The 26,277-nt window shown below is 39.4% G+C and overlaps 1 long non-coding RNA gene across 1 annotated transcript; it reads right to left on the reverse strand.

Annotated features, from left to right (window-relative positions):
• Positions 1–14,926: 14,926 nt before the first annotated feature.
• On the reverse strand, positions 14,927–18,305 carry LOC121052094. The gene is made up of 6 exons (XR_005807971.1): positions 18,091–18,305; positions 15,932–16,009; positions 15,785–15,835; positions 15,604–15,677; positions 15,408–15,506; positions 14,927–15,224 (listed from the first exon to the last, which is right to left on the reverse strand). It is a non-coding gene; the product is annotated as an uncharacterized LOC121052094 (long non-coding RNA).
• Positions 18,306–26,277: the final 7,972 nt, after the last annotated feature.

A 26,277-nucleotide genomic window follows, 5' to 3' on the forward strand; every position in this document is an offset into this window, starting at 1 on the left:
AGCTTCGCCACTCCGCTGGTACCCACCATTGTGCCTCGCCGATTAGTAAACAAAGCACATGGAGCCTCCACCATCGAAAAATTGAGGCTCACGTTCTGCGTGTCCTGCGCGGCCAATCGACGACCTTGCTAGGCTGGTCGTATCCAAGCAGGTTCTGCATGTCGTAGAATTGAATGGCGGTGTGGGCGACGAGCCTGATACTGCGATCCCTGGGGCCTTTGGTGGTGCAAACCTTGCTGTGGCTGTCCTTCAGGCCGGTGGCCCTTAGAATGTGGCCTTGAGCCTCCACGATTTCGCTAGCGGTGGAGGAAGAAGCAGTCATTATCCCCAAACCCAATCGAGAAGTAGCGGAGGATGACGTTGTTGTGCGATGGTGGAGGTTGTTGTGGTCAAGTCATTGGTGACGGCGGCGGGGATGAACTCGGAGTGTGCGGTGAAGCCTCAATGCACAATTTCAATTTGCTATAAGATTTGAAGTTGGGGGAACCAGAAACATCTGTGGTGCATGAAGGTGGATTGAGACGCAGCGGCGGTGGGAATCGAACGAGCAAGATGATTTGAATCTTGATGATTCAAATCAGGGGAAGAAGAAACCAGAAAAGAAGAAGAAGAAAGAAAGAAAGAAAGAAAGAAAGAAAGAAAGAAAGAAGAATAAAGAAAAAAAGAAAAAGAAAAGAAAGAAAGAATTTGAGGGTAAATCGGTCATTTTGTCTTCATTAAGTGACTCATGTGCAAAATTGGGAAAAATTCACCAACGGTGTCTGGACACTTAAGAGCATCTCCAACAGATTCCCTATATTTTGATTTTTCTCTACTTTAGGGAAAAATTAGCCTCTTTTGCTCCAACAGATTCCCTATAACTATCTCTATTTTAGAGAAAGTGAGGAGAGAGAAAACCAAATTCCCTATATTTACAGCAAACTCCAAAATTTTAAAGAAGAATATGGAGATTTTATAGATTACTGTAAACTGGGGAATCTGTTGGAGTTGGAGAAGAAAAATAGGCTAAAGGTTTGACTTTTGCTTCTCTATAATACAAAAATTATAGGGAAGCTGTTGGAGTTGCTCTAAGGGACTTTCAGAATGATACCTAAACTTACAAAGTTATCAATGTGATACCTGGACTCATTTTTTCGTATCAATGTGATACCTACGGCCAATTTCCGTCACTTGTCCCTCATAGTCCCTTAAAAACTGTCCATTAGGTGAGCAAATCTGTAGTTTTTGTTGCTTTGAATAATTGAGCTTCGCTCGACTTTTACTCTATTCTACCTTGATTGTTGCTGTTTGTTGATTGATGAGTGGTGATGTACGGCATTGAAGATCTTAGGCATCAATGCTTATCAAGTTGGTTGTTCTGATTTAGGGTTGGATACGAGTAAGGATTTTTATAATTTCGCGTTTTCTTTTTTAGTTTGGTTTTTTTTTTTTTGCCTGCTCTGTTCTATGCAGGTGACAAGACCCGCTTCGAATTTCACCCTGAAATCAGAAGTGGCCTTGCGGGGCCCACTATAGAAGATAGTCTACCAAAAATTTAGCAAAATTTTCCCTAAAAGTGGACTACCCAAAACCTGTAGAAAGACATTTACACTCTTAATATCAAACATCATCCTTAACTCCTGGAGCCACCATGCTCCTCAAATCACAACATCTCCCAATTCACATTATAGAAGTCTCAACTTAACAATATTAATCCCACAAGTTATTCGAGCAATATTAAAACAAAAAGGTATACCAGAATATAAAGTAAAAAAGTAAAGGATCGGTAAATCCTACAATGCGGAAGCAGTGACAACTATGCCTCAACTCCATGTACGTCCGACCTCAACTAATCTAGCATGCACACTGCGTATTTTGAAACCGAAGGGTTTAGGGGAAAGTAATTGAAAAACACGTGTGCTTGAGTGAACAAAAATAAATAAACAAGATAATTTAAATGAAGCAAAGCTTTAATACTTTTCCACGTGTTCATCCTTAAAAACCTCGATGCATACAACGTTTATAAAACATTTATTTTTAATCTGAGAATCTCGTAAAAACAAGCCAGCCCTGCTAGTTAAGTAAAATCGGACTAGCCCCGCTAGTCAAAAATAATAAGATAAAAGTAGGGGAAGATGATAGCCATACGAGTGAGCCTCCCAGGCTCGGGTGATAGCCTCCCAAAGGCGGATAGGCTTTTGTGATCCCGTCATGTCACCACAAAGGCGGACTACATGCTAGCATAATAAATAATCACCATCAGTATGGCATAGGAAAAACATTCGAAAACCAGTAAATCCATAAGGGTTCCCCAAAATCTCGCAAATGAAATCATGAGTACGATTCCTAACCGTACTCGGAGAATCTCGTGATAATTCAACTAAATCAACTACGTGTCCCACACGTCAAAATAATATCAAATCAATAACAAATAAGCAAGATCAAATTATAAATCATAATCAGAAAAAAAAAAAAAAAAAAAAAAAAAACCAAATCTGAAATCATCACCAAGGCATTCCCAATGCCAAAATCGAAAATCGATAAATAATCGAGAAATGTAACCCCATCGAAAATCCCATTTTCTAAAATCTTTCAGAAATCTCAATAATAAAATCTTTCCTAAGAATAGTTTATATGACTCTACTAGTCGTTCCTCAATTTCTTGGGTTTCCCAACAAAATAATATTGTCAACACAACAACACAATATTAGATTTTCCAAAGCAACAAAGCTTCATATTGTTCCACCAATTAACAACAAGATTGGGGAGATGCCAAGCTCAAGCAATACTTATTTTCATGTTTGTGTTGCCATTACAAGTTTCCCTATCAGTCCATCACTTGGGAAACACTTGAGAGGTGTCTACCTTACTCGAAAGTCACACCTTCTTTCCGTAGAGCATCGATGGGGAACTGCTGCAGTCGGGCCATCGCTCGGAAGGAAGAAGGGGAAATCGAGTGAAATATGAACACCACTTATCCAAATGACAATATAGGGGTCATTATCTTACTTTTTACTCAAATTTTCACTTTGATCCACCCCACACTCTATTTTTCAATACGTGCAATAATATATGTAGTACAATAACTTTAATCCATCAATAAAATTTACTCTATAACACTAGCATGGGGGTACACAAATATTCCTTTCTACTCATCTCTAACCTACTTTTCTAAGTACTAACTCACCCAATATAACCTCATTAACTCCTTAATGCTCAATCCCCTAATAATTTACCCAACACTTTATCCAATTCTCATACTTACTACTCTTGGAGTGTTTGTGGTCGGGTGGCATCATGACGGCATTGGCAATTTAAAATTTAAACCAACATTTAAAGCACCACAAAAAGACAAACTAAATAATTTTCGAAGGAAACTCAAAGGTATCTTTACTTTTCAAATCCATTGGAAATTCTTTGAACGACTCGGAAGTAGCCTCAATGAAAAATATTTGCAAGTGAAATGAGGTAAAAAGGTATCACCGAAAAGAGTAAAATAAAATAAAGGAGTCAAAAACACATTTTTGCCAACATATATATATATATATATATATTTTAAATGCCCAAGAAAACCGAGTGTATTGCTTAACCAAACTCGACACTAGAAATATTTGAAAAGAGTTGCTAGTTTTGCAAAAGCAATTTCAAAAGTACTTCGGAACCTAGAGCTCTGATACCAATTTACTGTGGTGACCCGAAAGAGGGGTCCCACAGCGCCGCAACCCAGAGCCAATGAGAAACCAACATGTCACGAATGACATCCCGATAACTCATCAACTCGAAATTGTAAGGTCTTTTGGGTTCAGACTGTTGGTTTATAAAACACTTTCTTGGACCAAGCATTCTAGCAACCGAACATCATATTTTCAAAGGCGGAATTTAAAGTGGGCTAAAGGATTTGGGCTTACAATAGGAGCCCAATTTGGGAAATAACAAATCACTAAGTAAATACAAGTATGAGAGACGAGCCCCAGGGTTGCGGGTCTCTCGAAATTTTGTAAATAAGCGAATAGGAAACAAATAAAAAGTAAATAAATAAGTGACTTCAAAGTCCGATTAAGGACCAAAACCTTCTTTTGATAAAGTTTAAGAGAAATGCGCCAAGCAGGGCCATGTGCCTCCCCAGTACGCTTCCCGACCACATGCTCGACACCTGCACACTATTGTAGGGGTGAGCTTTCGTCCTCGCATGCCCAGTAGGGGCCAACCCAACCATGCTAGGTTTGAAAGATAATATACTTGAAAATATTTACTACATAATATTGTGCACGTTTATTGAAAAATGCTTTAAGAAAAAGGCAACCACAAACATTTGTTCTATTTTATAAAACATATGCAGCATGCTTCACACAACTTGGAGCTCTATTTTATAAAACATATGCAGCATGCTTCACACAACCTGCCCGCTAAAATAAAACAAATCGGTGACCGACCCGGTTCGTCATCCTTCGAGAACCGGCCAACTACTCTGTAGTCCTTGTGACTACAAGTAGCGAAAGTATGTCCTTGTGACTACAAGTAGCGAAAGTATCCATTTCCTGGCTCTGAGTCTCCTATGACTGTTTCACTATCTGTACTCACCTTTCCTCGACAAACATAGGAGCATAGCCCCCTCCGGAGGTTCACGGTTATCGACACCGTGAGATCCGTAGGAATCTACGCGTCTAGGTCCCATTCACTTTCAGATCACAAGTACAAACATACAATGGGTACAGTATCTCAACATGCAAGTCTGGCCTCGGTTTTCGCAATAAACAACTATCAGTTATGGAAACACGGATATCACGAGGCATTGACTAATGAACAACCAAAAACGTACTTGTAGGCAACATATTATGATACTAGAGCATTCCACATATAGAAAAGCCTCTAACAAGGAATAGACAGTTCACCCTACCTGGATATGGAGTGCTCGCCCAAACTTAGCTTCGTTTCCAACTTTCGATACTTCTTCCAATTTCATGTGCACACGCTCAAGTCTTTTAACAAAAATATACCAATAAGTAATAAACTCATAATTTCAAATTGTTCAATTCCTTTATAAATTACCAGTTTATCTCTAACCAATAATTATTGGTAAACATTCCCGAACAATTCACTTAACGAATAAGCACATTCGGGATATGGTGATCGTACTTCTTTCCTTAGTGTAATTCGGGTTAACCGAGTTGACATTTATACTTAGTCTTTAAACCTTAAGCAAAAAGATAAATATGAATTACCATTCTCAAATCATTACATTCCTACACGAATTTTGGGATATGGTGCATTAGAGTACTTTGGGCGACCTTATTTCACGAATCTAAATTAACTAAATGAAATCAATTATTTTCATTTCCGAACCCCAGTCAACATTGATAATTACTCAAGCTCCTCATTTTCTTTTACAACAACCATTTACTTTACAATATGACAATTCAAACTCCGTCATCGTTTTAACTAATTAACAGCACTAATCTTCTCCACACATTTAGGCATTTCATGCTTGTCCACAGTACACTTTATTGTAATCGATAACTTTAAGAGGCATTAATCAATCAAGCAAATTTCCAAAAAAGTTGTATTTCTTTTTCTAAGAATGTCATGATGGAGATCCAAGAGGAGCTTGCTTCTATTCTCGGGGTGGAAAGGGTCGATAAACATGACAAGTATCTTGGGCTTCCAACGGAAGTAAGTTACTCCAAGACAGAAGCATTTTAGTTTATTATGGAGAGGACTAGAAACAAGATGAAGGGTTGGAAAGAGAAAATGCTCAGCATGGCAGGGAAAGAGGTAATGATCAAGTCGGTGGTGCAATCGTTGCCTACTTATGTAACGAGTTGCTTCAAGCTACCTAAACACATGTGTCAGGAAATGCATCGTTGTATGGCGGAGTTTTGGTGGGGAGATTCTGACAAGGGCCGAAAGATACATTGGTTTGCCTAGGACAAGATGTGTGAAACTAAGGAAGAAGGGGGGTTAGGGTTCCGCAACATGGAGCTATTCAATCAGGCCCTTCTTACTAAACAAGGGTGGAGGCTACTCAAGTGTCCTAATTCCCTACTGGCCACGACTTTGAGGGCCAAGTACTACCCTGATGGGGATTTCCTAAATGCAAGAGCCAATCCTGGTGACTCGTACACTTGGAGGAGTCTAATGAAGGGAAGAGATCTCTTGCACAAAGGTGTGCGTTATCAAGTGGGTACAGGGTCTAACATTTCGGTGTGGTTTGATCCGTGGATCCCCAGACCCCATACTTTTAAGCCGTTCTCGGGGGTTATGGAAGGTTTGGATGGGCTGAGAGTGTCTGATTTGATAGACCCTGAGTCTAGAAAATGGATGCATGAGTGGTTGGAGGAGCTCTTCTTTGTTAAGGAGGTGGAGTTGATTCGTAAAATCCCCCTTAGTAGGAGAAGTCCAGATGACCGCTTAGTGTGGCATTATGACAACCGGGGGTATACAATGCGAAAAGTGGTTATCATGTGGCTAGAAGCTTCTCAACTCAAGGGTCGACGTCACAGGGCCATGCACAAACGAAGGCATTATGGAGGACAGTTTGGCATGCTAGGGTCCAGCCGAAGATTCGAGTTTTTGTTTGGAGATTGCTGAGAAATATCATCCCAACCAAAGCTGCCCTCAATAGACGATTTGGCTTGGAGGACCAGGTGTGTAATTTTTGCAATTGTGATGTTGAATCAGATTTACATATATTCAAAGAATGCAACGTCGTTGCATGTTTATGGCTGCTTAGCCCACTTGGGTTGTGTGCTAGAAATTATGCAGAAACATCATTGAAAGAGTGGATAATTGATGTCATTGAAGCTCTTAACAAGCAACAAGTGGACATATTCTTTATTCTATTATAGGTTATTTGGTCAGAGAGAAATAGGTTGGTTTGGAACGGAGGAAGCTTTAACCCCATGCATGCAGTAACGTGGTCATTGAGCATGATGGAAGAGTACCATCGCTTACACCTAGTCAATGTTACGCATAGGGTGAATCGAGGTACCGTTGCCAAATGGGTTTTTCCACCTCGAGGATGGCTTAAGATCAATCTCGATGCAGCTTTTACTGCAAACAGTGGGAGTGGTGGCATTGGGGTTGTCATACAAGATGATAAGGGAAGTTTTAAGGGAGCTTGGTCTCGATCTATGCCCTACCTGGGATCAGCTTTTCATGGGGAAGCTGAAGCATGCATAGCAAGACTCCTGCTTGCTGTTCGCCAGGGGTGGAAAGAGGTTGAAGTGGAAAGTGATTGTGCTATATTAGTGGCCGCTCTAAATCATAATATGGAGGACAACTCTGAGGTGAGTCGAATTCTTGATGATTGTAGAGATTACTTGCAATGTTTTGATTATTTCAGAATTCATCAAATTTATCATGAAGTAAATAGTGTTGCTCATAGGTTAGCTCACTTTGCTAGTTTAGATCGTGTTGTGGATCTTTCTTTAGTCGAGGCTTCTGACTTCTTACAGGATGTCCTCTATGAGGATTTATGTAACGCAACTATGCACGCTAGGGGTACAGGTATTACGTCCCCCCGATGCGGCAAAACTTTATGAATAATAATATAGGCGTGGGGATGAGCCTCCCAGCTTGACTGGGTTCCAAACCCCATTTATCAAAAAAAAAAATCAATCAAGCAATTTACCGGGTTCCAACCATTTAATCAACAACAATTCAAACTCAATGCTTTCAATCGATAAGCCACAGTTACAACCATTTGAACATCACCAGACCAACAGTACTCGATAACTAGAACCCAGACCCTTACCAATTCTTCTTCTCCAAATTTAGGGCTACTTCCAATTGCTGCAATCTACCATCAACAGTCGTGTAACACCTAACAAATACCAGATCATCAGTAACCTACCTTTGACCATTTCGGTATCCCAAAATAGAACCTGTACATGGTTCTTACCTTCTCCAGTTTCAATTGAAACTGACCTGACCAGTAGTCTTCTCCTTCTCCAAAACTTCCAGAAACACATAAATTCTTAACCTCACACAATCCAATTTGAACAACAACAATTAGGGTTTTCAATCAAAATCGAAGTAGGAGCCTTAACTAAGAAGAAGGGATGAAAATCCAGCTTACCAGAAGAAGAGGATAAGCTGGTGGCGCTCATGGCGGCGTCCATGGTGGCAGTGGCTCTGGTCGGAATTGGAGGTTGAGATTTGGTGGTTTTGGTCAAGGGAGAGACACTGACTCCATGTATGGTGGTAGTTTGGCTCGTTTCGGACTGGAGATTGGAGAATGAAGGCATGCAGATTCGATGCCTTCGGTGGTGGTGTGTACGGCGATTTTCCCGCGTCGGTTGGGGTAGCTGCCTTTGGGTTTTGGTCTCTGTAGTCCAATGAGTCGATGGGTGGTGGTGGTCTGGTGAGGAGGTAGCCGAAATCTGAAGGGAGGTACAGTTTGGAGGATCGCAGGTGGAGGCCGGAGTCGATGCATGACTTCAATTTCTCTTGGGTTTGGATCGGATTTTGGCACTGAGTTGATTGATGGAGGCGTTGTGGTGAGATGGTGGCTGGAAATGGTGTTTTCCTGTGATGATATAGAGAGGACGAGAAAGAGGGAGTGAGAGGTCGGGGAGAGAGAGAGAGAAGGAGGACACAGCTGAGGGAGAAAAGGAGAGAATTTAGGTTTTAGGGTTTCCCAATTTCCTATTTATGCTTATGTATGTGAAATACCAATTTTGCCCTTGTGACGAATTACGAAACTCTCCTAGTTAATTGCTTTCTGTTTTGGGCTCATAACTTTTCTTTTATTCATTTTTCGTCGGAAACTTCCTAAGTTAATTCTCGACTTGGTCGTAGGCCCAAAACTCGATTTCGTAAAAATTCAAAACTTGGTTACAACTCAATTTATCGTCTTCGAAACTTCAACAAACGGCCGCCTTACTAAACTCTTGTAACCTTCTAGGCCCAAATGAAAGAATCTTGGCCCAAACTTAAATCATAAGGCCCAATAGGTGGTCTCGACATTAAAACAATCTCCAAATTAAGTCATTTCCTTCACTTGTGTCACCTTACGGAAAAATCTTATTGGCGAAAAATTACCTTCTAAAAATTAAATAAAATTTTCGGGGGCTCACACTCCACCTCTTCCTTTACTTCCCTAAAGTTGCAGGTTTTTGTACAAGCTTACATGTTGTCACATTATGGCCAACGTTTCCACAATGTGAGCAGAGTTGAGGAAGACGCTCATAACCAACTTCAAAAACCACTGTCTCTCCATTCTTGCGACGAACAATCAATTCACTGGGAGGGTCAACTGATAGATCAATGTCAATCAAAACCCTTGCAAACAGACCAAACTTTCTGTCCAAAGTATTCTGATCAATTTTCACAAGAGCACCAACGCCATTAGCAATTTCAAATAGGGTGAAAGGCTCCCAAAACTCAAGTCCAAGATCCCAGAAATTAACCCACACCTAAGCATTAGTGTTCTTCTGATATGCTGGGGAGAAATTTGGAGTCCAACGCATAAGCCTAAGCATTCCTGGTAGCACCCTTCTCCCAAACCATAGAACGAGCTTCATCTGAAAAAAAAAAAAAAAACTGAAAGAAAAGTATCCCTTTCCCATTGGTATGAGTCTCCAGCGGCCAATCTCTCCCCACACTAATCCTAATTTACAATACAAGTCAGATGGAGAATAAGGCTTGTCATTAGCAGACAAATGAAGAGGCCCTAACAACATATATTTGCACTTCTCCAAACCAGATTGATACCCCTCCTCTGATATGGTAACCGTTGTTTTGCCGTCATGGATTACAGGCAAAGGAAGGTTAGCTATTGGAATAACCAGCGACGCCATCACCGCCGCATAACTCTTGGGTGGAGCAGACTCGGTGACATCCAAGAATGACCATGGGCAAATTAAACGTGTGGCAGACATACTTGATAGAAGAGCGATTAGATCAGAGTGAAGCGATCTGAACGGAAACCCTAAAAAACAGAAACCTTAGCAGAGACATACTTAGGGTTCACGCATGACCTCAAGGCTGAAGACTTGATCCAAAACAATCATTTCCTAATAAAACAAGAATAACCAACAAATCCTTCAATTTTTCATTTTTAAATTCACTGGTCGTACTATCGCAATGCAATGTGCATGTACATATATCTTGTCCGGTTTCACAACCCGGAGGTTTTATGTATAGCTGAGCCTTTTGTTTCTTCACATTCTATCAGTTTCTCTTTCTGGTGTTCATTAGGCATGAGGCCTGTTTGTACTAATGATTAGGGTTCTTCTTTGCCTAACCTATGGGTTCTTTGCAAAACTTCACTTGTTCCTTAGGTTCGTATTTTATTTATCTCTGATCACCAGGTCTCTTTACAGGTCATGTTTGATTCGGTAAATTGTTTTATCACTGCTGTGTATGCTCGCATAACAATAGCAGGCCGCCGTAAGTTATGGGAGGATATCACTGATGTTAAAGGTCGTTTTGTTTCTGGTCCATGGATAGTTTTTGGTGATTTTAACGCAGTTCTTGGTGCTCATGAGAAAAAAGGAGGATCCCCTATTTGTAGGCTGTCATGTGAAGAATTTCAGGCATTGTTAGATGTGTGTGAACTTTTACATGTTTATACTAAAGGTGCAAAATTTACATGGGTGCGCCATCGAGGCCTTCGTGGAAATGTTGAGTTACGTCTAGATAGATGTCTTGCTAATTTGGAGTGGCTAGATACATGGGATCAATTTGATTGTTGTACTCTTCCTAGAGTTTGCTCTGATCATAACCCATTGCTCATGTCCTTTTCTAAATTTTCAGGGCCTCACTATAGCCTTTTCAGGTTCAAGAAAATGTGGTTGGAACATGATAATTTCAGGGAGGTGGTTAAGAATTGTTCGCTTTCTACACCTTCTTATGGTTGCCCTTTCACCATTCTTCAACACAAGTTGTGTGTTTTGAGGAAAGCTCTTAGGAGTTGGAATTGGGAGGTGTTTGGTGACATGCACCGTATGGTGGAAAAAGACCATGAAGCTTTGGCAAAAATTTAAAGTGATATTGCTGCTTCTGGTTGAACAAATGATGATTTTGCCAAAGAGACTGAGCTACAAGCAAACTTATCAGAATCTATTCGCATGTAGGAAAGTTTTTGGAAAGAAAAAGCAAGGTTGAAATGGTTATCAGAAGGTGATCGTAATTCTTTTTTTTTTCATGTGATGTGTAGAGTGCGTCGTAACCGCTCTTCTATTACCTTGCTTTGAGATGGTGATCAGGTACTTGATGATCCTCACTCTATTCAAGATCAAGTTGTTGGTTATTATAAGGATCTCTTTGCAAAGCATGCAGATTACCATGATTTTGGTTTGGTGTCTCGTGTGATTCCCTCTATGGTTACTGACGAGGAAAATCTTGCTCTTAGTATTATCCCCTTACCAGAAGAGATATGGATGGCAGTTAACTCAATGGATCTTGACAGCGCTCCAGGGCCAGATGGATTTAATGGTCATTTTTTTGTTTCTTGTTGGGATGTTGTGGGTGCAGATGTGATCAAGGCAGTGCAATATTTCTTTACTCATGGTAAGTTATTAGCCTCTTATAACTCAGGACTTATTATTCTCATTCCAAAGGTGGACCATGCTAACTCTATTAAGCAATTTCACCCTATTGCTCTTACCAATTTTGTTTTCAAGATAATTCCGAAGATTCTAGCACTTCGATTGTCTCTAATTGCATCTCGCATTATGTCTCCTCAACAACATGTTTTTGTTGCTGGTAGAAATATATCAGATTGTATCTTGGTGACCTCAGAGTGTTTTAATCTTTTGGACTCTAAATGTCACGGGGGAATGTAGCAATTAAAGCAAATATTACCAAGGCTTTTGACACTCTTTCATGGGATTTTCTTCTGCATGTTCTTCAAGCCTTCGATTTTCATGAGACTTTTGTGCAATGGGTTCAGGCTTTATTATTATCTGCTAAACTTTCTCTTCTCATCAATGGTAGGCCAATGGGTTATTTTCTTGTGGGCGAGGTGTGAGACAAGGTGACCCGCTCTCCCCTTACTTTTTTGCTTGGCAGAAGAGGTTCTTAGCCGTGGTTTGTCAATGCTTGCATCTTCTGGATAATTGAAGTGCATTTCTTCTCCTAGAGGCACTTTGGCTACTTCTCATGTATTATTTGCAGATGATGTTATTGTGTTTTGTTAGAGGAATCAACAGAATTTATTGCAGGTCATGAATTTCTTTGATGAATATGGTGGTGCTTTTGGCCAAATTATTAACAAGGAGAAGTCCCAAGTTTTCATTGGGAAGCATATGCATAGTCGTCGACATTCTATCTCAAATTTCTTGGGTATTCCATTGGGTACTGCTCCATTCATGTACTTGGGTGCTCCAATCTTTCATGGAAAGCCTCGAATTGCACATTTTCAGGCTATTGTGGACAAAATCAGGTTAAAATTGTCAAGTTGGATGAGTTCATTTTTGTCAATGGCTGGGCGTCTCCAACTTATTAAGTCTGTCATCTTCAGCATGTTTGTTTATACATTTCAACTGTATGAATGGCCCGTGTCTTTATTAAGACAAATTGAGGTTTGGTGCCATAACTTTCTTTGGTATGGTTCTATAGATAAGCGAGGAATACCCATAGTTGCTTGGAAATCTTGTTGCATGCCAATTGAAGAAGGGGGTTTGGGACTTAAGCAACTTGTGGTTCTAAACAGGTCCCTCTTGCTCAAGCATTGTTGGGAGATTTTTACCTCCTCATCTGAAGGTTGTTCCTTTATTAGAAATCGATTTTCATGACGACGTTCTTATGCTCCATCTTTTAAATGGCCTGGAGTGCATAAGTTTTGGGGTGTAGTCCAAGAAAATACTCAATGGTTGATTGGTCTTGGAGATAATATTTCTTTTTGGAGGGACAACTTCTTGGGTAGACCACTCATTGAATTGTTTGGTGATCATGGTGCTTTGAACGATAATCCTTCCTTGGTCTCAGATTACATTGATAATGGATCTTGGGCTTTTCCTCCTCTCTTGCAAATTAATTTTCCGATGTTGTGTGATTTAATTAGACAAGTTCCCATTGTAATGGATCCGATGATGGAGGACAAAATAGTTTGGCAGTCTTCTTCTACTGGAGAGCTTACTACTAAGGATGTTTTTTCCTTTATGAGACAACCTTCTCCTATGGTGCCATGGGGTAAGCATTTATGGTCTAAATTTATTTTGCCTAGAATGTCTTTGCATGCTTGGAAGCTTTTGCGGGGTAGAGTAATTTCATATGAGCTTTTACAACGACGAGGAGTGGTTTTGCAATCTCTTTGTGACTTTTGTGGTCACTATACTGAAACTCTAAGCCATATTTTTCTTCATTGTTCTTTTGTTGCTTCAATATGGAATCACTTCAGCTCTATTTTTGAAATTGGCATCGCTCCTACTACAATTCATGAAGTATTTAATTTGGGTATGGATATGGAGAGGAGTTCCCAGCTTCAAGAACTTGGTTAATAGGCTTCACTACTGTTTTGTGGTATATTTGGCATGCTAGAAATCAAATCAGATTTGAGAGCAGGGCATTTTCAGTTCTTGGAGTTTGTCGCCTAATCTCAGGGCATATCCAAGCAGCTAGTTGACTTGCAACAGGTCATATGCATAGTACAATTCAAGATCTACGTACGTATCATGAAAAGTTTTGGTGCTTGTTGTAGACCGCGACGTACTCCTAGAGTGGTTGAGGTTAATTGGCATCCCCCCATTATTGGGTGGATCAAGATTAATTCTAACGGACTTGGAAACATGAGGAGGGTATTGGAGGATTCAGAGCTGTCTTTCGTGATTATAAACACTATGCCAAAGAAGCCTTCAGACAACAGATCATATCTGTTGTCTGATGAAGTAAAAATCTGTTGTCTATGTGGCTGCCGTCTTTAAGCCACTCAGACGACAAATATACTCCGTCATTGATAATACACTCAGACAACAGATTCAGTTTAAGGTACTATCATCTGAAGTACCTAATATTGAAGAATCGGAGTTTATCTATCGTCTAATACATCTTACCACTACATATTAATGTTGTTGGAAATTCACTTCATCGACGGATTAAAAAAATAACCTTCGATGTAGTTAATGTAACATGATGGAGTTTTTGTTGTTTCTGTCGTTTGATCGAACCACTATTGAAGCTTAATTGATGCTTCTGTCATCTGATTGAAATCACAATGATAGTTATATGTCGACTGATTTCGTATGCAACAACATTTATACCTTGATTTTTGTTGTTTGAGATTTATTTGGACTACTAATAATTGTGATTCTTGTGGTTAGATTTGATTTCTAACTACAGTTTTAGTTTTTTTATGTTGTTTGAATCTCACTTGGAGTATAGTCTTACTCAAAATTCTGTTGTCTGAAGTTGTATTCAATCTCATTTTTCTGTCGTTTGTTTGGACTTTCAACCATTGTTTTAGTTATGTTCTGTTGTTTGAGTGTTAATAGAAATACAAGAGCCATTTAATTATGTTATTTGAGAGTGATTAGAAGTATACCTTTATGTTGTTTGAAGTAGTTTGAAACAATAGATTAACCACCTACTTATGTTGTCTGGGAGATGTTTGACATAGATCTACTTTTATGTTGTTTGAAGTTGGTAGAAACAACATATCAACCACCTACTTCTGTTGTCTGGGTGTTGTTTGAACTCCACTTTTCTGTTGTTTGAAGTAGGTAGAAACAACATATCAACCACCTACTTATGTTGTGTGAGAGCTGTTTAAACTCTACTTTTATGTTGTTTGAAGTTGGTAGAAACAACAGATGATCTATCTGTTTCTATTTTCGTGATACAACGTAAATTGTGAAACCTGCATATATTTGTTGCCTTTCAACCAATTCAACATCATTCATTTACAATCATCAAAACCATAAAATTGGACTAAAATCAGCATTCAAAATGATGCCTACATTTCATTGCATCAACATCATCCAAAATACAATCCATAGTTCCAACTCTAAATCTAGCCAACACAAGAGAACCAAAAAACCATTTTATCTCGATCATTTACCTAATGCACCAAGTCAAAAACCTATAAGGTAAAGAAAGAGTAGCTAGGCAGAGCAACTGCATGCATAATTTAGGTTCATCAACACTTTCCATCAGTTATATAGAAATGCACAAAAGCAGTTCCAAGTGCTACCCATCTACCTTAAACAGAATCAAAGTTAGAACTGCATAACATGATTTGCCCATTCAGCTCGAGCCACATCAATATCCTTCTGTGCGTAAGCAAGATTTGATTTCCTTTCCCACTGAAAAAAGCAAATGCAGCAATTTATTATGATGCAATCAGATTTCATATTATAGGCATATTTCAGATTCGGACATAATAAAGTTCATTAAATTTGAGAAGCAAATGCAGCAAGTCCATTATATGGAAGTACTTATGATGAAATACCTCAAAAGCAGCAAGTTATGCAGTTGATCATTCTTACCTTGGTAGCAAACTCCAAGTTCTTGTCATCCACAATTTCTTTCATATAATGCATGACGATATAACCACAAGTCTTAGAATCAGTTTGCTCCGGAATACCCTGAAAATAATAAATTAAGAGTAACCATCGAGAAATATACCATATCATATGAGGAAGTACGACTTAATGGAGACTACAAAAATTCCAACCAACTTACAGCAAGATTCTTTCATTGGATAATTTTCCTTCCTTTCCTACCCTTTTGGATATCCGTATGAAAGGGAGAGCCAACTAGAAATTTTAAACATAGACCTTTGACCATGATTAAAAGACTCCAGTCTAGTGCATAGTAACGTAAAAGTAGATATATGCATATATTAAACAAGCATCAAAAGCACCTTAAAATAAGACCCACATGAAGCAAGAACAAGAACTCCTTCCCCTATGTCCTGCGAAATCATGTAATATATATACAAATATTACTAGTTAAGTCTCAAAAATACAAACCAAAATTTAGTTGTAGAGTTAAACCTAAAACTGCTTACCAAACACCAAGTCTTGCACTTCCGAATTGCAGGTTATACAATTTGACTATTACTAAAGACTGATCATCTCTTACCCATCTAACATGACAACAAAAGAAGATTCAAAACCAATGCAGTTCAGTTCTTATGGGGTAAAAAAAAAAAAAAAAGCTTGAAAATTAGGCCACTTTGAAACTGAATCATCCGAGTGGTAATTTCTCTGATGAAAAAAAACATATACTAGATTTTATACTTCCATTGAATAAAATTGAGAAACATTCTAGACTAGCTATTGAAAATATATCAAAGCAAGTTGTTCAATATGCACCAACATTTCCTCTTGTTATCTGATATTCATTGTTGTTCAACCCAGTAATTGACGTTGAGCTGCATAAACCACGTACCATAGTCTGGAATGTTAATATGCTATCAATATGCACCAACCTTTCTTCTTGAATAATTAAATTATCTTCAAATAAATCAGAATATTGCAAATGGCCTAATAATCAATGTTAAATGTACGTAGTATTATTAGGCAATAGTAGTACAGATTCAAAATTTATAAAGAAACAATGCAGATAAGGGAGCTAAAAGCACATTTGATAGCATAGTCTGGCCTCTAGACGTGTGCAATTCCATAATTAAAATATCATAGCCATAACAAGGCAGGCCACATCAACCAAAGTAAAAATAATTAAATGGCATTCACATGAAGCGTGCTATTTCTCTAAGTGGTCCTCCAATTCCACAACATACATCCAAAACCTAGCACCAAAAGATACCAAAAACCAAGTCAACATATTGAACCAAATACTAAAGTATCTCTCCAGCTTAATAATCTGTGTTACAATAAGTCTACTTGAGCCTTTCAAAAAAAAAAGTCTACTTGAGAAGGCAAACCTTCTGTCCAGGTTTCAGTTCTAGTTGTAAGGCAAGGAAGTGTTCATGCCTCTTGCATTAAGCAAACAAGTTCTTTTACCCAAATCAAGACACATACCAGAGAAAGGTCTGAGCTATAGCTCAAAGTGATAAGAAATTGATTCCTTAATGATCTGTTTTCACTTGTCACCAAGGAATAAATGAGAAGAATCCAAGTTTTACAAATAACTAAATTATTCTTTCTACCAACCAAAATTGAAAACACAAAACACAAAACCAAATCCAAATGAAGTAAGTTCATCTTTGAGTCTCGACAAACACAATTACCACGACTTATATAGATGACTGAGTCTCGACAATTAAATTTCTCAGCAACAAAACAAGAATCCAAGGCTAAGCACTTGAGAAAAGCAAAAGAAAGAGAATATGAGCCTAGAATCCAAGAAATTAAGAAAGACGCAATGTTCCATTCATGGAAATCAACTGCAGGTAATAAAGTCTAGCTAACAAAGTTCATAGAATGAAAAATTAATGTGGGGACAAGCATAACCTCAAATTGCAATTGAGAAGCAAGGAGTCTAAGTAATTGTCCCACCAGCTACGACTAAACATACAAAGCTAAACAAAATAAGAATCATATAAACCAAACTCGCAGGTATAATCCCAGACAATCAAACTGAATAAACAAGCTCACAGACAATATCAAACTAAATAAACAAGCTCATAGACTCACATGTATAATCCAAACAATCAAACAATCAGCAATTGTTTAAATAAACGTCAAACAACCATCACTCCATTAACAAAGCATCAATTCCAAACAATAAGCAATTGTAGCAAGCCAGCAACCATCCAATCAATAAACCCAAACATAGATTTCATATACCCAAACATAGATTTCATATACCCAATGTCCCAATCAATAAGAAGTGAAAATTTCATAAAACCTAACAGAAAAACCGAGGAACTGAATCTCAAGCATCAGATATAGAGTCATGGAGGTTGAAGATTGAGAGGGAGGAGCACTATTGGAGAGGAGTTAGAGCCTTAGATTCTGAATAACCATAAACCATCCCAAATAGAAATGAACCATAAACCATCCCCAAATCCATAAACCAAAATAAAACCCAATTCTATTTCAATCACCCCATCTCTAAATCGTTATCCCAAATCTAATTTCAAAGGAAACACCCAATTTGATATCCCAAAGAAACCCTAAAACCCCAAATCAATATCCCCAGGAAGCCCTAAAACCCAACACAAATCAAGGTCGAAAACCTAAGACGAAGAATAAGACTTACCGTGAAATCGTTTGTGAAATCGAAGAAATCCACCAACAATTTCTTCTTGACCTAGATCGGGGAGAGGTTGATGAGACTCTTCTGTGTAGAAAACCTAGATCAGGGAGAGAATAACCATAATTGAGAAAGGGAAAGAATGTCTCTGATCGGGGGAGAAGAACCAAAATGGGGAGCTGCAGTTGCTCGGGGTCTAGCTCAGGGAGAGGGAAAGAAGGTTTCTGTTTTTTTGACCAAGTGTTGAGAAAATTCGGGGTATAGGCATCTAGTTCACATTAAGTTTTAGTTTAGCCTAAAAAATTTTTTTGTCCAGATAAGGGTAAATAATTTTTCCATTTACTCAGACAAAAAAATCTATTGTCTAAATTTTCTAAATTATAACAAACTTGAAAATGTTGAATTGGTGTTGATTTTGATACCATTTAGATGACATAAATAGTTAAAACTGTTGTCTGAAGACGTTCAAAAAAATCAGACAATAGAAAAAACGTCTTCTGTCGTCTAAGGGGTATGGTATGAAGCATTTTTTGACATAGTGAAGGGTCAGTTTATTGGTGCTTTTGCTTCTAACCTAGATATTTCAAGTTCTATTGCGGCAGAAGTAATGGCAGTAATTACGGCTATAGAGATTGCTTGGCTTCGCGATTGGAAACACATATGGCTAGAGGTAGATTCCTCTACTGTATTGGATTATCTTCGCTCTCCTTCTCTTGTGCCTTGGCAACTTCAAGTACATTGGTTAAATTGCTTATACAGAATCTCACAAATGAACTTCAAATAATCTTCACACATATTTAGAGAAGGGAATAAGGTAGCAGATGCTCTAGCTAATCATAGAACATCTTTGTCGGAGCAAGTATGGTGGGATATGCCTCCTTCATTTCTCTTGTCGTTCTATGAGAGTGATGTTTTGGGTCTTCCACAGTTTAGATTTGATTGACTTGTTTGTTTTGCTTGTTTATTCTGGAGGTTTTGGTTAGGTCCCCCTCCATTGTCATCCGCATTTTTTTGACTTAATAAATTAGAGTGTTAGAGACGTTGCTCCTCTGCTATCACACATTGCATCAAAAAAAAAAAAAAATACAAGAATCTCATCATGGCTCCGAGTCGGCGCTGGGCTTACTCAGAAATAACAGAACTGGGAATTTCTGGAGAGAGCTCAACATGTCGCACTGTCACAGTGCTCATGTTGTCTCTAAATTTTGCTATATTCCTCGGCTTTATATAGCTTCCAGCTATCATCATATTTCATAACAGCCCCCGTTTTGGAGCAAATTTTGAGAAATAGTTTTCCTTGGGGACTCGAAAGAAATTTATTTTACTAACTTCAAACCACCTTTTTTTTGTCTTTAATTAATTAGGGAGGAAATTAGATTGGAAAAGGCATCCATCTCTCTAAAAAGTTAATAGTTATGATTGAGAACTCCTTTTAAATACACTTTTCCAACAAAAACTTCTTTCAAATACAGTAATTGTTGAAGGAAAATCAGTTTTGTGTGCCTAATCAAACTAGGAGTAGTTCCATGATTGTAATAGGAGAGAATGTTATAGAATTCCTAGTCCTATTCAGAATAGTTTTCCTTGTATCATTAGAACATGTACTTTGTAATCCCTATATATAGGGCTCCTATTCTCTATAATAAAATACAATTCTCTCATCAATCTCTCTTGAAATCTCTTTTACTTAAAAACCTTATCAACACGAACTCTAACCACAAGAACAAAAACCAAAACCCGAAAACTCTTCTCACCAAAATTTGCCGCAGCTGCTAGCCCGTGCTAGCCTAACCCACCACCGCGGCCTGCCCTGCGCGCGCCCCTGCACTCCCTGCTGCTCGCATGAGTGCCCGTGCGCCTGCAACCCAGCGTTGCTGCCCTGCTGCCCCTGCAGCTCTGCCGCACATCTGCTGCCCCTACAACGTCTCCTCCAAGAACCTCTCGGCCAGTTGCATCTGCAGCCTTCTCGGCCAGCCATCCGGCCGTACTTCCAGCCTCATCCTATCATCACATGAGCTTAGCATCACCAAACAATCCAAGTTCTTTTTCCACCAAAGCTACATCAACTACAAGTCCAAGATTTCAAGATTTCAAGGTTCCAAGCTCCAAACAACCAAGTAAGTATTTACATTAAAGTTCCCGCTTTCCATACTTTAATTTCTTCTTCTTTTTCTTCGGGGACTTGCAACCTCCTTTCTTCTACATCCCACCTTTCTTATAACATGGGTTCGATTCTTGAAAAGCGAAATCGTGGGGATTCACGCTATTAACGAACTAAGAGCGTTTGTAAGACTTTGGACTAAGAGCGTCCGTAAGCATCGATTTATGACCATATAAACATCATTGTTTCGGTCTAATCCAATTATTCTTGGAAATCGATTTCTTGGTAGCATAGCTCAGAAATCTTTTATTTATTAGTTGTCGTGGAAGTTTTAACTCCGAAACTAATATTCTTCTTCTTCTTATTTCAGGATGTCGAAGTCGAAGCTTGACTTTCCTATACTTGACTCAATTGGCTCAGAATATCATAGTTGGGTCACAGATGTTTAGAACCACCTCACTTTAAAAGGGATCCTTCCTGTAATTCAGGCACCAAATCTTGAGCGTACGGCTACAAATAATGCCACCCCTCATCTTGATGAGACGCCACATGGATAAATAACTCCGATTGGAGTACATGGCAATCAAGGATGCTAGAGAATTATGGGTTGCGCTAGAAGAGCGATTTGGCAATGTCAAGGACTCCCTCCTCCCCAACTTGAAAGTTCAATGGAGTAATCTATGATTCGCCGACTTCAAGTCCGTAGCTGAATATAATTAAGAAGCTCTATTCCTCAAAACCATGTTGGGGTTCTGTGGAAAACCTGTGCACAGAGCAAGAGCTAATTGAGAAACTCTCTCAACCTTCCCCGTCTCAGCAATCTTGGTATCAAAGCAATATCGAACCGAATACAATACTGGACGGATCACAAGGTTTCATCAGCTCATTGATGTTATGTCTGTAGCTGAAAAACATGATAATATCCTCGTGAAGAATTATAATTCAAGGCCTATCGGAACTAAGAGCGTTCAAGAGGCGAATTATAATAATGCACCCAAATGAGGGTGCAAGGAGCGGAACCCTAAAAATAAGGGACACAACAGACGTTTTGGTCCATATAACCGCCCTACAAAGGAAGGAAATCGTCAGAATGAAGGACGAACACGTGGCAACACATGGCAAAGTGGGAGAGGAGGCCGTGGGGCTCCAAGACGTGGTGGAGCCGCCCAAGGCCATGGGAATGGCGTCAATTCTTCTAGGGGACGCCACCCAAGTGCAAACAATGCACCTCAATTAAAGGGAGGCAATCACAATGACGTATGTCACCGATGTGGATCAAGTAAGCATTGGTTCAAGCAATGCAATGCAAGCAATCAACTAGCTGCACGTTACAAGGCATATAGAGACTTTAGAGAGCATGAAGCCTATCTTGCCAAAGAAGAAGATGATGCCAAAGCCAATCTCACCTCAGCGGACTTCAAATCTAACAAGGAATTGCACAAGGATGCTGTAGATTTTGATTAGTATAGTCCTTTATTTTTTCCAAGAATTATGTAATGGCAATTATGCCTTAAATCAATAAAAATGACTTATTGTATTACCTCTTTCCCTCTAGGCGTACGCAAGAGTAATTGTGATGTCTAGGAAAGGTTTGAACTGAGAGAACGGTTTTAAAAGTGAGCAATGCTCCACCAAAATCTCGCCTTACCTTACCTGGTCACAACCAAATTAGAATTACCGAATGGATTGAGTAACTACAATTTGTCTAATGTTTGATTTTTCATTTGGATTAGATTTTGGTCACGAAACTTTGATGTAATCATTGGCTATTTTATTAATAAAGTATCGATTTCTTTTTGCATGTCTTGGACATATTTTAATTTCAAAATTTATTATTTTTTAGTATGTTTCCCAGAGAGCTAGAATGCCTCGTGGATAGTGCAACTACACATACCATCCTTTGAAATAGGCAACTATTTCTATGGATGACGCCTTCCCAATCTTAAGTGACTACGATGGCTGGATCATCTCAATTGATTCATGGTAGAGGCCCAGCCCAATTTATGTTGCCAAATGGCACAACTTTAAATGTCACCGAAGCTCTTTATGCTCCTAGGGCAGGAAGAACCCTATTGAGCTTCAAAAATATAAGAGCCAATGGTTTTCATATGGAAACACATTGTAAGAATGGACAAGAGTTCCTTTGCTTCACCTCTAATGACTACGGACATAAAAGAGTCTTAGAAAAACTTGTGTGTCGATCTACTGGGTTGTATGCAACCACTGTTCGAATAATTGAATCCAATCATGTTATGAGAGATGATTTATGGGATTTCAACACATATGGCTTCGGCATGAAAGTTTGGGACATCCAGGTCGTGATATGATGATCCGTATAATAAAAACTTCACACGGACATCCATTTTTCAGAACGAAAAGAAGTAAAAATCGGGATTTGGACCCCGAAGGAGCCCTTGCGCCTCAAGGTGCCGTTCACCCCCAAAACCGGCCATCCTTGGTCGTCGCCGCGGTCCCCCTACGGCCCAAAGGTGGCCTTGACGCCACTCATGGTCCTTTTACTCCAAATCCTACTTCTAAAGTCCATTGTGACTTCGTGGCTCAACCAAAATCCTCATTGGTTGTTTCTAAAGCCCATCAATTGTTCTGCAAAGCCTGCTCTTTAGCAAATTAGGATCAAGACCATCCTATGCAAAGGACACTAAAGAAAATATACCATTCTTGCAAAGAATCCAAGGTGATATTTGTGGACCTATTCAACCACCTTGTGGACCATTTAGATATTTTATGGTGTTGGTTGATGCATCGACACGCTGGTCACAAGTCATGCTTTTGTCCACAAGGAATGCTGCATTTGCTAAACTCCTAGCCCAAATTATAAAGTTAAGGGCTCACCACCCTGATCATCCTATTAAGTCTATAAGGTTAGACAATGCTGGGGAGTTTACATCAAAAACTTTTGATGATTATTGCATGTCCATTGGGATTGAAGTTGAACATGTAGTTCCTCATGTTCACACCCAAAATGGTCTCGCAAAAGCCGCCATTAAACGACTACAAATGGTCGCTAGAGCATTGGTAATGCGCACCAATCTCCCTATTTCTGCTTGGGGCTATGTAATATTGCATGCAGCTGTGCTTATTTGTCTGAGGCCTATTGCCACTCAACCCTTTTCAACGTCCCAGATGGTGACTGGGTATGAGCCTGATGTCTCACACTTACATATATTTGGGTGCGCATGTGCCAATTGCGCCGCCACAGTGCGCTAAAATGGGTCATCAACGATGATTAGGCATTTATGTTGGATATGATTCTCCAACAATTGTCCGCTACTTAGAACACTTGACAGGCGATCTCTTTACCACTAGATTTGCGGATTGTCACTTTGATAAGATAGTCTTCCCGTTGTTAGGGGGAGATAAAAACATAAATGTTCAACAGCAACGACAGGAATTGTCGTGGTCTGTCCCCACTCTATCTCATCTTGATCCCCGAACTGCACAGTCCGAAATTGAAGTGTGGAGAATTCTTGATCTTCAGAACGTAGCAGAATCGATGCTTGATGCGTTTTCTGATATCGCTAAAGTGACGAGATCACATATACCTGCTGTAAATGTGCCTGTAAGGATTGATGTCCCTAAAATTAGAGGACATGACGCCATATCTAGGATACATGAGCATGGCGCCAATGTCCCCACTCTTGGTGACGTTGTGGCTAGGCCCATGGCCCCTGCTAGGAAGCGCGGGAGGCCCATAGGTTCGATGGATCCTCGCCCAAGAAAGAAAGTGAGTTTGGCACAAAATAATCCATTAATCATTGACGTAAATAATCCAACTCATGAGAATATTCTGGATTATGGTTATGTCCAAGAGACATCATTGGGGGACGCTCCAATGTCAGAACCAATTCCAGAGAATAGGAAGATCTCCATGAATTACACTAGTGAACATGAGATGATGGATAGAAATTCTATTGTTATTGATGATACATTTGCATATCATGTTGCAAAAGGAATTATAGAATATGATGATATCGAACCTCGCTCTGTCGAAGAATGTCAACGAAGAGCGGATTGGCCTAAATGGAAAGAAGCGATCCAGGCAGAATTTGATTCACTAGCAAAGAGACAGGTATTTGGGCCTATAATGCAGACACCCCCAGATGTAAAACCTGTTGACCATAAATGGGTCTTTATTAGAAAGCGTAATGAGAAAAATGAGGTGGTTAGATATAAAGCCCGCCTCGTGGCGCAAGGTTTCTCACAACGCCCTGGAATCGACTACGAGGAGACATATTCTCCATAATGGACGTTATAATGTTCCGCTACCTTGTCAGTTTGGTAGTTTCTGAAAAACTTGACATGCAGCTTATGCATGTGGTTACAGCATATCTCTATGGGGATCTAGATTCAGAGATATATATGAAGGTTCTAGATAGACTTCAATTACCCAAGTCAAGTGGCTCTAAACCACGGAGCGCGTTTTCAATAAAATTAATACGCTCACTATATGGATTAAAACAATCCGGACGGATGTGGTATAACCGTCTAAGTGACTACTTGATTGGGAATGGATATATTAATAATGAAATATGCCCATGCGTGTTCATTAAAAGAACAAGTTCCGGATTTGCAATTGTAGCAGTTTATGTCTATAACATGAACCTAATCGGGACTCTAGATGAGTTAAAGGAAACTGCTAAGTACTTGAAATTCGAATTTGAGATGAAAGATCTTGGGAAAACACGGTTTTGTCTCGGTTTAGAACTTGAGCACCGTAATGATGGGATTTTGATCCATCAGTCTGCATATACTTAGAAAATTCTAAGGCGCTTTAATGAAGATAAAGCAAAGCATGTGAGTACTCCCATGATTGGCCGTAGTCTTAGCCCATAAAAGATCCGTTTCGTCCAAAGGATGAGGATGAAGAACCATTAGAGGTCGAAGTGTCCTATTTAAGTGCAATAGGCACATTATTGTACTTAGCTCAATGCACAAGACCGAACATCTCATTTGCAGTGAACTTGTTAGCTCAACATAGCTCTGCGCCAACATGCCGCCATTGGATTGGTGTAAAGACAATCTTTCAATACCTAAGAGGTACGATTGATGTGGGCCTATTTTATCTCTACAGAGAGAAAATGAATGACGGAAATTTGGGATAGGTCCAAGACATTGCAGCCGCCGTCGCCGCTACCGTCCATGGTAGCCGGCGTCCCCCCACTTCCCTCCATCAAAACGACAATGATGTTTTGATGGGTTTTGCTTATGCAGGGTACCTCTCTGACCCTCACAAAGGTCGCTCCCAAACGGGATATGTCTTTACCATGGGAAGCACTGCGATATCTTTAAGGTCTACAAAGCAGACCCTTGTTGCTACTTCCTCAAATCATGCAGAGATTATTGCTCTACATGAAGCTGTACATGAATATATATGGCTAAGGTCTGTGATTAGACATATACAAGGAAGTTGTGGTTTGAAGTCTACCACGGATGAACCTACATGCATTTATGAGGATAATGCAGCTTGTATTGAACAATTGAAGTTAGGTTTTATCAAGGGCGACAACACCAAGCATATATCGCCTATGTTCTTTTATAATCAGCAACAACAATCACTTCTTAAGATTGAAGTGAATCAAATCCAATCAGAGGATAATGTAGCAGACTTATTTACTAAGTCGTTACCTAAATCCACCTTCGAGAAACATGTGAAGAGCATCGGATTGAGAAAGTTATCCGAACTCCCATGATTGTAGCAATCAGGGGGAGATATCGACATTAGGGGGAGTTATGATGTCTACATGTTCGATCTCGAAGAGTGAAGGACGTGTTGTACTCTTTTTCTCCTCCTCGAGCTTGTTTTTGTCCCACAAGGTTTTTCACTCGAGCAAGGTTTTTAACGAGGCAACAGATGAAGCGTCACCACCAAGTTTGAGCGGCACATGGGGGAGTGTTGAAGGAAAATTAGCTTTGTGTGCCTAATCAAACTAAGAGTAGTTCCATGATTGTAATAGGAGAGAATGTTCTAGAATTCCTAGTCCTATTCAGAATAGTTTTCTTTGTATCATTAGAACATGTACTTTGTAATCCCTATATATAGGGCTCCTATTCTCTATAATAAAATACAATTC

Source organism: Rosa chinensis, chromosome 3 (assembly GCF_002994745.2).
Source record: "Rosa chinensis cultivar Old Blush chromosome 3, RchiOBHm-V2, whole genome shotgun sequence".
NCBI classification, from domain to species: Eukaryota; Viridiplantae; Streptophyta; class Magnoliopsida; order Rosales; family Rosaceae; genus Rosa; species Rosa chinensis.